General features: G+C 40.0%; 1 long non-coding RNA gene across 5 annotated transcripts in view; it reads right to left on the reverse strand.

Moving 5' to 3' along the window:
* The window catches only part of LOC121133687, an 81,756-nt gene that overhangs the window by 34,347 nt on the left and 34,968 nt on the right, over positions 1 to 12,441 (reverse strand). For 3 of the 5 annotated variants that reach the window (XR_005870645.1, XR_005870646.1, XR_005870644.1), the window contains exon 4: positions 1,587 to 1,768. This is a non-coding gene — a long non-coding RNA (uncharacterized LOC121133687). The remainder of the gene's footprint in view (positions 1 to 1,586; positions 1,769 to 12,441) is intronic. The other 2 variants (XR_005870647.1, XR_005870648.1) reach the window with 1 other exon arrangement.

Here is a 12,441-nt window from a genome sequence, read left to right on the forward strand (position 1 = left end):
ACTTGGAACAGGTTATTTCTGTATTTAGTGTTTCATTTCAGAATGTTATTTAGGTCTACATTATATTGAATATTAGAGAAATAAGTTCATAGTGCTAACACAAAGTCAGACAAAAACAGATAGATGTAGGGCTGATCTGAGATGATCGTGTTCAGAGACACGTGAGGCGGTAAAGGAGAAATGAAACAATAGGAAGCAATTGAATAACATTTCAAGGCATCTAAAAAGATGAACTCTAAGTGAAAGCGTCTGCTCCCCCCACCTTTCCTGCTATTTAGGCAAACATCTTAATGGATTTATTATATTTTCCCCACCTCTCTTCTCCCCCAGCTACACTCCCCCACAGCATTTCCTCCAGAAAAGAGCAGGCTTCCAAGAGACAACAGTCAAACGGGACAAAACAAGAGACAATAAGATAAGGCAATAGCCCTTTAGCCTTGATTTATTGAATTTTTAATGCTAAGCTTGATATATATATATGTGTGTGTGTATATATGTACACTTACATTCGTTATATTTAATGTATTGAATATATTCAAATATACGTGCATATTTTTGAAAGAGAAAATTGTGACACAAAAATGCTATGCATAACATATTAATAAGAGCGTTCGATTGGTTGGACATGGACATACAAATTTGGGGTTTGGACCTCTAAGGTAGGGAGACATATGGAAGAAGAAGGATGCATATTGAGAGATGGAGAGGAAGCTTAGTTCAAAGCAACCTTCTAATGATCAGCTTTCTGCTTTTCCTGTTCTGGGTTATACATACCCCCTCTCTTCAAATGTTCCGTTTAATGAAACGTGGCTTAGTAACCCAATGGCCCTGTGTTAGTAGAGCTTTGGGGAATGGACAGAAGGTTAAATGCACAAAGAAGGAATCGTCACAGAGGGAAGACAGTCAAAAGGGATCAGGACTGGGAGCAGGGGGATGACGGGATTCTGAAGACTTTCCATCCCCCTCCCCCATCCCAAGGGATACCTATGAAACTGGAGGTGCCTACATTTCCAGTGTATTTATTTGCTCATTATACTAGGCTGACAATTTTGGGGTCCCCAGAAGTCCCCATCAGTAGCTGGTTGCTGCTCAGCTAAAGTAACTTGAAAAATAAAAGTTATGACATACAATATCTAGCTGAAAGTGAGTGATGTCTTTGAATAATGACATATCACGAATAGACTTTGATGCGATAAGGGGATTAGATTTAAAAGTTTACAATCACCAATGTCCAATGTAAGTGTTTCACAGCATTAGCTCATGTAATTGTCACAGACGCTCTGAGGCCACGAGTCCCGTTTTATTGTTTATGAGGAGAGTGGACCGGCATATATCATAACCCTTTCCAAATGACTGAAGTGGAGTAAAAGCTTTCACCACACCACAAAAATATCCAAATCTTACAAGGGAAGGGACTTTAGTCTGCTTTCTGTCATTATAGTAAATACCAGCAAATTTATAAAAGAGACAGGGTCAGTTTTCGGTGCATAGTTCTTGAAGTTCTAGTTTGTGAGTTGACAGAATCACTCCTCTTACTATTCAGGAGTTCGATGACAGAAAGCACGGGATGGAACAAAGCTGCTTACCTGTATGAACAAGAGGATCAGCGAGATAGACGGCTCAGTGGAGAACGGCGACGGCCACAGAAGTGTGGTCAGTAGAGGTTGACGCCTGCAGGCACCCATGTAAAGGCGGATGGAAAGAAGCCACTCCATAAAGTTGTCCTCAGATCCTCCTCCCCAGCTGATGATTAAAATGTAAAAATTGTCTGGCCAGGGAGCAAACAGTGGGCAGAATTCCTCAATCTCTTTCTGAGGGGCATTCTTCTTTGTACTAATTTATTTTTTTACATTCCAATTCCAGTTCCTCCCTCCATCCTCTTCTCCCGCTCCCCCACTCCCTCCTCCTCCCATCTGCTCCATGGAGAGAGTAGGGCTTCCCCTAGGAAGTCTACTAAGCCCATCCCATCATCTAGTTGAGGCAGGACCAAGGCACCTCTCTACCCCCACAGCCCTGTGTCTAGGCTGGGCAAGGTATCTCTCCATAGAGAATGGTCTCCACTAAGTCAGTTCATGCATTTGTGTTAGATCTTGGGCACACTGTAATTGGCCTCATATATTGTCCCAGTCACACCATCTTCACCTATATTAAGGGAGCCTAGTTTGTTCTTAAGCAAGTTCCCCATTTGTCAGACCCAGGAAAACCAGAAAGACAAATATAGTATGTATTCACTCATAAGTGGATACCAGACATAAAATTAAAGATACCCAGCCTACAACCCATAACCCCAGAGAAGCCTGAGGGACATTCTTAATGATCTTAAATGCCTCTGGTTGGACCTCATCATCTTCCTCAGCAAGTCTTCAACATACGGGCACTTAAGATCAAAATCATTACAAGACAAGTCAGGCTTACTTCAAATTTGTGTATTCTTCTGAATAGGAAAACCAGCTTAAGAACTGCATATAAAAAGGTAACTATTTCAAGATGTATGTATCATTTAGTAATCTCGATGCTGTAAAAATTGCTAAAAACTACTGCTCAGGCTTAAAGAGGTTATCCCCCAGAACAATTCTTTTAGCAGTATTTTTACGAAGAAATATCCATCCACATTCCTAGTGGCACTGTTTCATTTATCTATTATACTTCAAGAGACCTGAACTCTATAAGCCTAATTCTATGAAGCATCTTTAAGTCAAAAATTAATAAAAATTAGCCAATAAATGTCATTTTATTACCAATGTACTGATGAAAGAATGAAGCCTAAATATAAGTGAGGCAGAAATTTAATGCCATTTAAAAGAGTGGAATGGAAATTGGACTTAAGAACTGGACCACTAAAGAGAACAATTACAGTTTCTAAATGAGATGCTCATGCTAAATTGTTATTTTGTTATGTATCTAAAAGTCTATGCATGAATGGGTGCCAAATGTGAATCTATCTACCGTATAAAATTTGATTTTCTCATAATGATACATTCAAAGCACAGAGAAAATCAGTTTTTGTGTTGACTTATACTTCCCAAGCATGCAATCCTCTCTGTTCACATTGGGGATAATTGCTGTTTTTATATGGTTGGTGTTGAAAAAGCCAACTTAGCTTTACTTTCTGTTTCTAGTTATAATCAAAATAAAATCTATAGATTGAAAATGGTAATGGCAAAGTTTACTTAGTGTTTTTCTTTTGGTTACATTTCATTTTAAATTTTATTTGGGGTAGCATCATTTTATGCTTAATCAACTCATTTAGTTAATAAAATGTATATATTAGACATGCTTTACCTAATGCTATTGAATATAGATCGACACTGTGTCAAAATTTTCATTAAAATTATATAGCAAAGGAACCAAAAGCTAAGGATCACAGCAGTGCATTTTCTGTTCAGATTTTCTTTTATCCATGCGAAAATCCTGAGTCATACACTATGATAATGAGTTTTCATTAACAAGGCTGCTGAAGAATAGAAAGGCTAGACACACAACTGGTAAATGGGAGAAATGAGTAACTAGTTGTTTCATCATATCAACTTGAAAGAATTTCACAGAGGCCAACAAAATGATCACTGATAAAAGCGTCAAAGAACATGTCAGAGAAATCTACTCTAACAGAGGTATAATGGTTTCTTCTATAAATGTCCCTGTCTCTAGACTGTATTTGTTCTTGATTAGTTCCAAAAATCATCGTTTGGCATGCATTTACTCAATCAATGTTGGTTCGTTTTGGTTTCTGGTTTTCTTTTTATCACAAATCCAAAACATGAAGAAGTCTCCTTATGTCTTGCTTTTCTTGTTGAGATTGTATGCTCACCTCTGGGTCCTCAGGGAATGAGATTCATAATATCTACAGAGATTAATGCTAAGAGTTTGTCTCCTGTGGCTGGGGTTGGGAGATTATCAATCCAACAGTCCTGTAGCCTTGATGCAAGACAGATTAGTAGTGTATAATTGGCAAGGCATACAGCAGAGTGGGCCCAGTTTTGTTCAAGGCTTCTCTCTGATCAGGACTAATTGACAACATGAAGCTGATTTATTACTGGCTGGATAGCTCTTGTTATTTCATCATGGAGCAAAAGATAGCCAAGGATTATCCTTAGATTTTTGGATTCTAAACAATAAAATAAGGAACTTGCCTACACAATTATATAAAGAAAATTAATGTTTATAAACTCTTGCCCTTGATGATGTTTTGTTAATTTTCACTAACTTATCCAAGTGTTTTCATTCCTAATTATATTCTTAGTTTATTCACAGTTTCTCAACATAACCATAACTTTATTTGATTGATGAACATATTAAAAAGTGTACTGATAATAATCCCTAACTAGTGTAAGGTTTTTTTGTTGTTCTGTTCTTATTTTTCTAGGTTTTTCGGCACAGAGTTTCTCTGTGTATCCCTGGCTGTCCTGGAACTGATTCTGTAAACAAGGTTGGCTTCAAACTCAGAGATCTGCCTTCCTGTGCCTCCTGACTGCTGAGATTAAAGGTGTGCACCACCATCACCACCACCCAGCTAAAATTTTAGTGGATTTTATTATTATTGTTATTGTTGTTGATGCTAGTTAGTTAGTTAGTTAGTTACAAAATTACTCAAAGCAATTGGGATTTTAGATATTGCTTCACTTATTTTTACTGCTGTTGTTTTCCAGAATGGGCTTCTCTTTGTAGCCCTGGCTGTCCTGGATCTTGCTTTGTATACAAGGTTGGCCTCAAACTCAAAGATCTGCCAGCCTCTGGGATTAAATGCATGTGCTCCCACCACCAGGCCAGTGTGAGTTTTATATACAACTGAGAAATAGAATTTTACTATTTGTGCAGCTTTATCCTTTATGGAGTGCTACTCTTGAAGAGAAGTGGTTAGCGATACATATGTCAAATAAATGGAAACATAGGCAATAAGAACCAACAAGAAGTCACACCATTTTAGAAGTAATATAATTATTTGATTTGAAGACTTTGATCATTATGTTTTAAGAAACTTTTTTTGAGACAAGGTTTCTCTGTAACTTTGGATTCTGGCCTGGAACTCGCTCTGTAGATCAGGCTAGCCTGGAACTCAGATATCCACCTGCCTCTGCCTCCTCTCAAGTGTTGAAATTAAGAGTGTGAGCCACCACTGCCCGGCTCAGGAATCCTACTATTTTATGAAAAATAGCCAAATATGAGACTACCTCCTTATGGAGTAAAATTCATTTGACTTTGTACATACTTAGCTTTCCATTAGGCAGTGTTTCAGCATTAGTACCCTTATCTCTCTTTTCTGCGTTGCTGCCTCATATAAAGCACACTATAATTCTCCAGTTAGATGTAAATTTCTATTTATACCCATTGTTTCTAAGGTATCACAGCAGCTGGCAATCGTACATGCAGTCACAAGAACACTGTGTGGCCATTGCTCATCTTGTATGACTTTGGCTTTCCCAATCCCATGTCACTAGTAATTTATGACAACATGTTATCAAATAAATCTGATACAATGATTCAAGAATACTCCAAAATTGTAAATAATGAAAACAGGACATAAGAGGTGCACATACAGAAATGGAATTCCTTCAAGAAAGACTAATCTTATAGCCAGGGATTTTGTGAATTAAGGGAGACAATATGCCAAAAACAATATTGAAAGGCTCAACAAACAATTTCTAACACAGCACAAAAGATATTTCAGGTCTTAGTAATGCAATTGCTGACATGTGAAGATATCCATTAATTTCTTCCCTGGGTTGGATAAATCTAGAGGAAAGCAAGTCACATGAGAGGACCCGCAGGAGGAGATGTAGGGATTCAACATGTAGGCAGTCATTTCGCTTTAGAAAATACACAGTTCCAAAAATCCTTCACTAAAAATGAAAGCAAACCCATGTATAAGTAACTTCCAACCCCAGCGTCATTTCTGATGAGGAGAGAACAGCAAAAACCACCATGGCCATCAGCCCTGACTCTCATCTGTGCTGTCCCCTAGCTTTAACTGGCCTCCCGAGGCACTTAGAATGCTGTGTGTTTGTCACACTTGTAGGGATCTTGGCATAAACTATTTACAGCTGTTTGGACCCTTAGCCTTAAAATACAAAGGGCCTGCTGGGTCTGCCATGTGCTGACACAGCCTTGGAGTCAATGGAAAAGTTTGGCTTCTTTTCTGAGGTTCCCACAGGGTAGGATTTGCAGACTGTAAAGTATACAAGAGGTTAAGGATCACCCTTGCCACAGCCAAGTCTCTTCTCCATGGGGACTCCAGGGCTCTGGTTAATAACACTTCTTTTTTTTTTTTTTAAGAGCTCTGGGATATTTTCACCTTCTGGATTTGAATAATGCCTTCCACAACGCAAGCACTGTAGTATCGCCTAGATTTATCACCAAAAAGACAGGTTGTGACGGGGATCCCACAGCAGAGGTGGCGGAACGGTACGTTGCAGAGTGACTAAAAGCCAACCAGCATTTGATGTCTCTTCCTCCTCCTCCTCTGTTTCCTCCCCTGCCTCATTTATATTCTCGTAGTGTTTCATTTTACTTTGTTTAGTTAACTTGGATCCGTTGCCAACTCTTTAAAATCAGGACATTTCACATTAGGGGAAAAAATAGGCTATTAAATTCCCTGGCAGCACAGAGTCTGAGTTCCTACCTGGCAACAGAAGAGGGCTGAGTAGTGCTGCCCGCCTATAGTTGCTAGAGTCCTGAATGCCAAAGGCCCAACGAAAGGCTGGTGCCTTTCCATTTTCCAACTGGCTCTACCGTATGCTTCCATTAGCAATCATTATTACAAGTAGAACATGCCTTTAAAAATCTATTTCTAACAATAAAGAACAATTGTTCTAATAAAGGATATTATGTAGAACACAGCCCTCTTGTTTGATACTATGTTCCTCATTTCGCACATTTTTCTGTTAAAGAAGCAAACCACTATACACAAATCCAAGATGTCTTTACTCTTTCCAAACCTCAGTCATCTTTCTGTCTGTATATCGACAACCACCATCTTGATTCTAGCTTGTTTGGTCTCTCCCCTAATTTTATCTTACCTTTGTCTCCATGTTACGGTCATTCCAAAATGGAAATTCTATCACAACAACTCTCTGCTTAGTATTCTACAAGGATCTTTCTGTTGAATGCTACGATACATTCTGAGCTCTTTTTAATGCAGGACCTCACGTCCCATTCTTCATTCTCCCTTGCAGACTACTGAGCTAGAGCTTTGGCATCTCTTGAGAACCTCTAGAACCTTCTTTCTAAATAGTCCCTGAATCTTGGACTGACCCTGTGCTGTTGTCATTTCTAGTGTTTCATTTGAGCAGTGATGATCACGCTCTGAATGATGCTGTCATTTGATTCTGTTTCTTTACTGAAATGCAAGCTCTATGAAGGTAGGACGCTTCTCTTACTCCCGATACCATCCTTATAACTTATACTGGTACCAGACACCTAGATGGTGTAAATCTTTTAGTGATTTATTTTTCCTTCTTCCAGATGAAAGTTTCCCAGCCATGTGAGGCCTGCATTCCATCTCTCTTTACTAAAAGGCAGAGACTGATTGTCAAGTACTGGAAAGAGGACCAGGAATAAGAACGGGGACAGACTTCTCTAGACAGCTGTGTACATATAAGTACAATTCCTCCAAATTTTTCAGGACATAAGTTAGTGTACCCCTCCCTCATACACACCAGTACAGTGTGCAACTTTCCAGAGAGAGCTGGCCTACGGACATCAGATTGAGTTAGGTTACCTGTGAGTATACAGCATCCCAGCATTAGACTATGTCAATCCCTGTGGTACCATTCCTGCTCAGTAGGTCCAGGGCCTTCCTTAGATATCAATAATTGTGAGAGGTGGGGGTATGGTATCACTGGGGGAGACACAGTTCTTTTGCAGATTCGTGGACTGATCAACACAAGCATTTAAAAACGGACTCAGAAAGGAATCCAAGGCCGATGTCTTCAGTTACACAGAGAGAGACAGAGACAGAGAGAGAGAGACACAGAGAGAGAGAGAGAGAGAGAGAGAGAGAGAGAGAGAGAGAGAGAGAGAGAGAGAGAGAGAGAGAGAGAAGAAAGCTAGAGACCTTAGCAGCTTCCAGGAGACCAGGGATAGAGGAGGAATAGAGGAAGTTGGGCTTTTTGATACAGAAGTCAAGCAATCTATGAGGTTCCACAGTGGATGTCCGTGAGTCCCTACACAGCGAGAGTTGCACAGCTGCAAGGGGGGATTTTAGAAAGAATGAGATTGCGTGTGTATCAGCACAAGCAGCACTAGGAAAAGGGAGAAGAGAGAGGTAAGATGCAGGGAAGGGAGAAGACAGGCTTAGTGGTGAGTCTGAAAATAACTGCGTGGAAGGAGGGTCTTTGGGGGACATATGTACACATCTCATTAAGGGGAACAGTTATTATGCCCATTCTCTTATCATATCTTTAGTTACTATAGGGTATAACCGGTCGGTGACCGAGCTATTTGTATAGGAGCATGGGGGTTACTGATCATCAACCATGCTATTTGTGTCAAAGGTTGTCAATATCTTTGTAGTCATATGCGTCAAAGAGGGTTTTCCAACATGGGAGAAAAGATGTTCTTGAAAACAGAGGCTGTCATTTGTACCAGAGGAAGCTGACATACTCATATATCCTAAAGGTGCCTGGGAAGCAGCTGGCTGTCAATGGCCCCTTCCCTTCCCTTTCTTCCTGCCTAGCTTTCTGTAACTGGTACATAAATTGTAGGGCTCCTTGGTCCATGTCATGGTACCCTCTTCCCTCTCAGTGTCTTCACCCAAGAAACTCCTACAACCCCTGGAATCTTTCTTCCATAATTATTTAGGTTTATTTTTTTCTGGAAAATACTGTATCTCAGAAAACATTAGATTTCCTGTCTTGGCCACTGCAGCGTAACACTTGCATATCCTATCTTCAGACTCGAGGAAACCTAGTCTTTAAAGACATTGGCTCATTCACTCCTCCTTTGGAGTGATGGAGAGACTATCATCAATAATCCATATCCAAGCAGGACGGCAAGTCAACCTTGATCCCTTCCTCTGCCACATGCCTTTAAAATGGTCAGTGGGCTCATCCTTGTTTCCATGTTCAGGAAGTCTGGGTATTTCCAAGTTTCAGCAGCAGCTTTAAGAAATTATCCGAGCCTGGGTTTTCCTTCTTTCTCCTCTGTCATTGTTAATGCACTGGCTCGAGTCTACAGACCTTTCTGTCAGTACTCAAGATGAGGACTGCATCTCTAAGCTTCACATTTCCATAGTTCCCCATGAAGTATCCAAAGAGACACACATTCCCATGTCTGTCACAGTTTAAATTGAGGGAAAATTTCCCCAAAGAATCCCAGCAAATCACCTATTATGTTTGGTTCAGTATTTCCTACTTTTAAAGAATCAATGATAAGCTGGGCATTGGTGGCACACGCCTTTAATCCCAGTACTCGGGAGGCAGAGGCAGGTGGATCTCTGTGAGTTCGAAGCCAGCCTGGTCTGCAGAGTGAGTGCCAGGACAGGCTCCAAAGCTATACAGAGAAACCCTGTCTGGAGAAACAAAACAAAACAAAAATCAATGATAAGAGAAATGGAATAATCAGTTTACAGTAATCAACGTTCATTCTGGGTGCTGAAGAGAGTAACATATTGGCTGTGACACTACCAATACCCGAATAAAATAAGCTCTATTTAGAGGGCAAACGATGAAATGAAGAATGCGTATTAAATAGACAGTGCTGGCAATTAAAAGTGGGCATCTTAATGACTTGCTTACATGCCCATGGCCTCCCGTTTTACTCTGCTTGTGAGTGTTCTTTGCCTGTGTGAGTGTACCCTCCAGAAGAAGTTCTCAAGTAGTGAAACAGGAAGTGAGACAGCTCTGAATCTTACCAGCACAGGGATACCAGTCACCATAGTGATTATCTACCTGTTCCTGGAACTTTCATTATCGCCATTCCTCATACTGTATCCTGAGATTACACCAACATCTTTGACTTAAAAACTAACGTCGGCAACCAATAGTGGCTGTCACTGGACTTCAGATGCTCATCTTCTCTGACGTCCTTCTTCACACCCAATCAAAAGTTCTTCATTCCTTTGTGCGACCCTTATGTGATATAGAGCACAAAATACCATACTTGGAGTATAATCCTTTCCTATCACGCCGTGTGTTGTTTTTTGAGGTCAGCAATCTTTTATTACAGTATCTGGTACATTGTAGGCAGTGACCCAATGTCTCCTGCATGAGCAGAGCCCACAGAGACCAGTTTAGACTTCCTTACCTAGAGACTCCACTAAGAAAACTGAAAAGAAAGCATCATTCTTGGAATACCCAAGCCACCCCCTTGATTGTCATCACTTCCATTACTCTCTGCTGCAACTATTGCCTCAGAGGTGAAATATCTGGGTTCCCCCCACCACACAAGACATTCATGTGGGGTAAATACGCTCGCTGTAAGTTTAAGTCCCTCAAGACATTTATTTTCTTTGCTCGTGTTTCAACATTCCCAACCTCTGATGCAGATCTTTTAACCTAAACATTTCCTCCCAGGTGGCCAGTTGTCTCCAGACGCACCAAACTGCTCACTGTGAAAGCCTGTATGTCACTGGACTAAAATATGGGCAGCTGGGCAGAGGGCTCAACGGCTGCTGCCCGGAGGAAACTTTATTTGAGGAACTCTAATTCTTAGTGACATATTTAGTATATTTCCATTTTTCTCTTAACTTTATTGCCTCATCAGTAAAACTGAAAGCGCCTCCCAGTATTGAAACAGAGTAGGTGGGATGTAAGATTTCAGTGGGCACTGAAGGGGCCGTTATGCATTTGTTTTACCCTTATCCCCAACATTTAAATCATACGTGATTAAAAAATACAGAAAAACAGTTGGTTGTCAAGGTTGTCAATAAAATAGATGATAGTTCTGGATGCAAAATAACAGTGAAAGGAAAAAAAGAGAGAGAAAATCAAACAAGGGGTCACAAGTCATACATTTTCAGATCAGTTGAGACCCAGAACCATGATTACATAGTGAGTATCATCATTGGGTTAGCATTGACATAGTCATCGCTGTTTAGATGACACTGGGTTCCTATACTGATGCCCAGTTGGCATTTTGTTGCATTAAATAAACAACAGTTATTGGAGTATGGAGAAAGGGTGGGGTTGACTCAAAGGTCACACAGAATAAGCTGTGAGATGAATAGTGCCCTAATGTTCTGACTTGCCATTGCTGGGCCTGAGATAAGAAGAAACCATTGCAATCGAGACTGAGGTGTAGTTAATGGAGAACTTATGGTAGAGCTACATGCACATTAAATTTTAGGCTCCTTTCATATGTACAGGTTCTTTCAAAGGAGCAGTAAGTAATTTTTATTCATTATCTTTTTATTTCAAAACATCCCTCTATTGAAGTTTTCAAAAAATTAACATAAAATCTATTTTCTTAAAAAACTATGTAACTAAGAAATTATGATGTTACTACCTAAAGAGAGCTATTGCCTAACACTTAAAATATAGAAGATACCTATTTAACTAATATTTACTCATTGTAAAATGTGCCAACAACTGTACCAGCCAATGGATATCTACAGCTAACAAAATAGCACTATCAATCTTCAAGGCGCATTCCATCTGATAGGAATGGAGTTTTTAAAGTAAAGAAATGAATAAGTAGAAACATTAAAAGTTATAAAAAGTTGGTAAAGGAAGCTTTTCAGTTGTTAAGAGAGACTAAAATGGAAATCTCTTCTGGGTTGGGCAGCAGTCAACATTCGCGGTGGCATGGCTGAAGTTAGGAGAAGAGATGATGTATGCTCTGGGTTGGCACATAAACAGTGGAGGTGGGAAACAGCTTGGCTCTCTTGAGAAATAGATGGGAAGGCAGTCTGGGGAAACTAAATGGATGTTCCAGGACAGGAGGTGAAGCAAAGGCCTGGTACCCCGTGCTCTAACATTTGCTTCATCATAACTCTACACCTGAGAAGTGATAGGATTGAAAAACTGACATTGTTTTATTAGTAATGGTAATACCAGCCCTATCTATTACATTCAAATCGTTTACAATAAAGTTATAAGGCTCAGCATGTGTTGTTGTACAAAATTCTTATATCATATTTTCTATAATAAGGGATATGTCCTCTTATGAATTAAAACATGGTCAAAGCCTTCTTCTCAGAGACCCATACAATAAATGCTATAGCTGGATCTGTGGGTGAGAACTTGGGATTACACCTTGTACATGGTAGGCAAACACTCCAGGATTCAGCTATCTCTCCAGCCCTTCTCTGTTGTTTTATATTGATGGATGGTTTTCCTAAGTTGCTCAGCCTGGCCTGGAACTGACTCTGCCATTCAGACAGTTCCTGAACTCATGGTACTCCTTCCTCAGCACTTAGAATAGCTGGGAGTACAGGTCTGGCTTACAGTTAGACTTTAAAACTACTATTCATGTTGGTTATGAATACCACACACACTTACCTCTGGA

This window comes from Mesocricetus auratus, unplaced genomic scaffold (genome assembly GCF_017639785.1).
Source record: "Mesocricetus auratus isolate SY011 unplaced genomic scaffold, BCM_Maur_2.0 Super-Scaffold_100023, whole genome shotgun sequence".
NCBI lineage: Eukaryota > Metazoa > Chordata > Mammalia > Rodentia > Cricetidae > Mesocricetus > Mesocricetus auratus.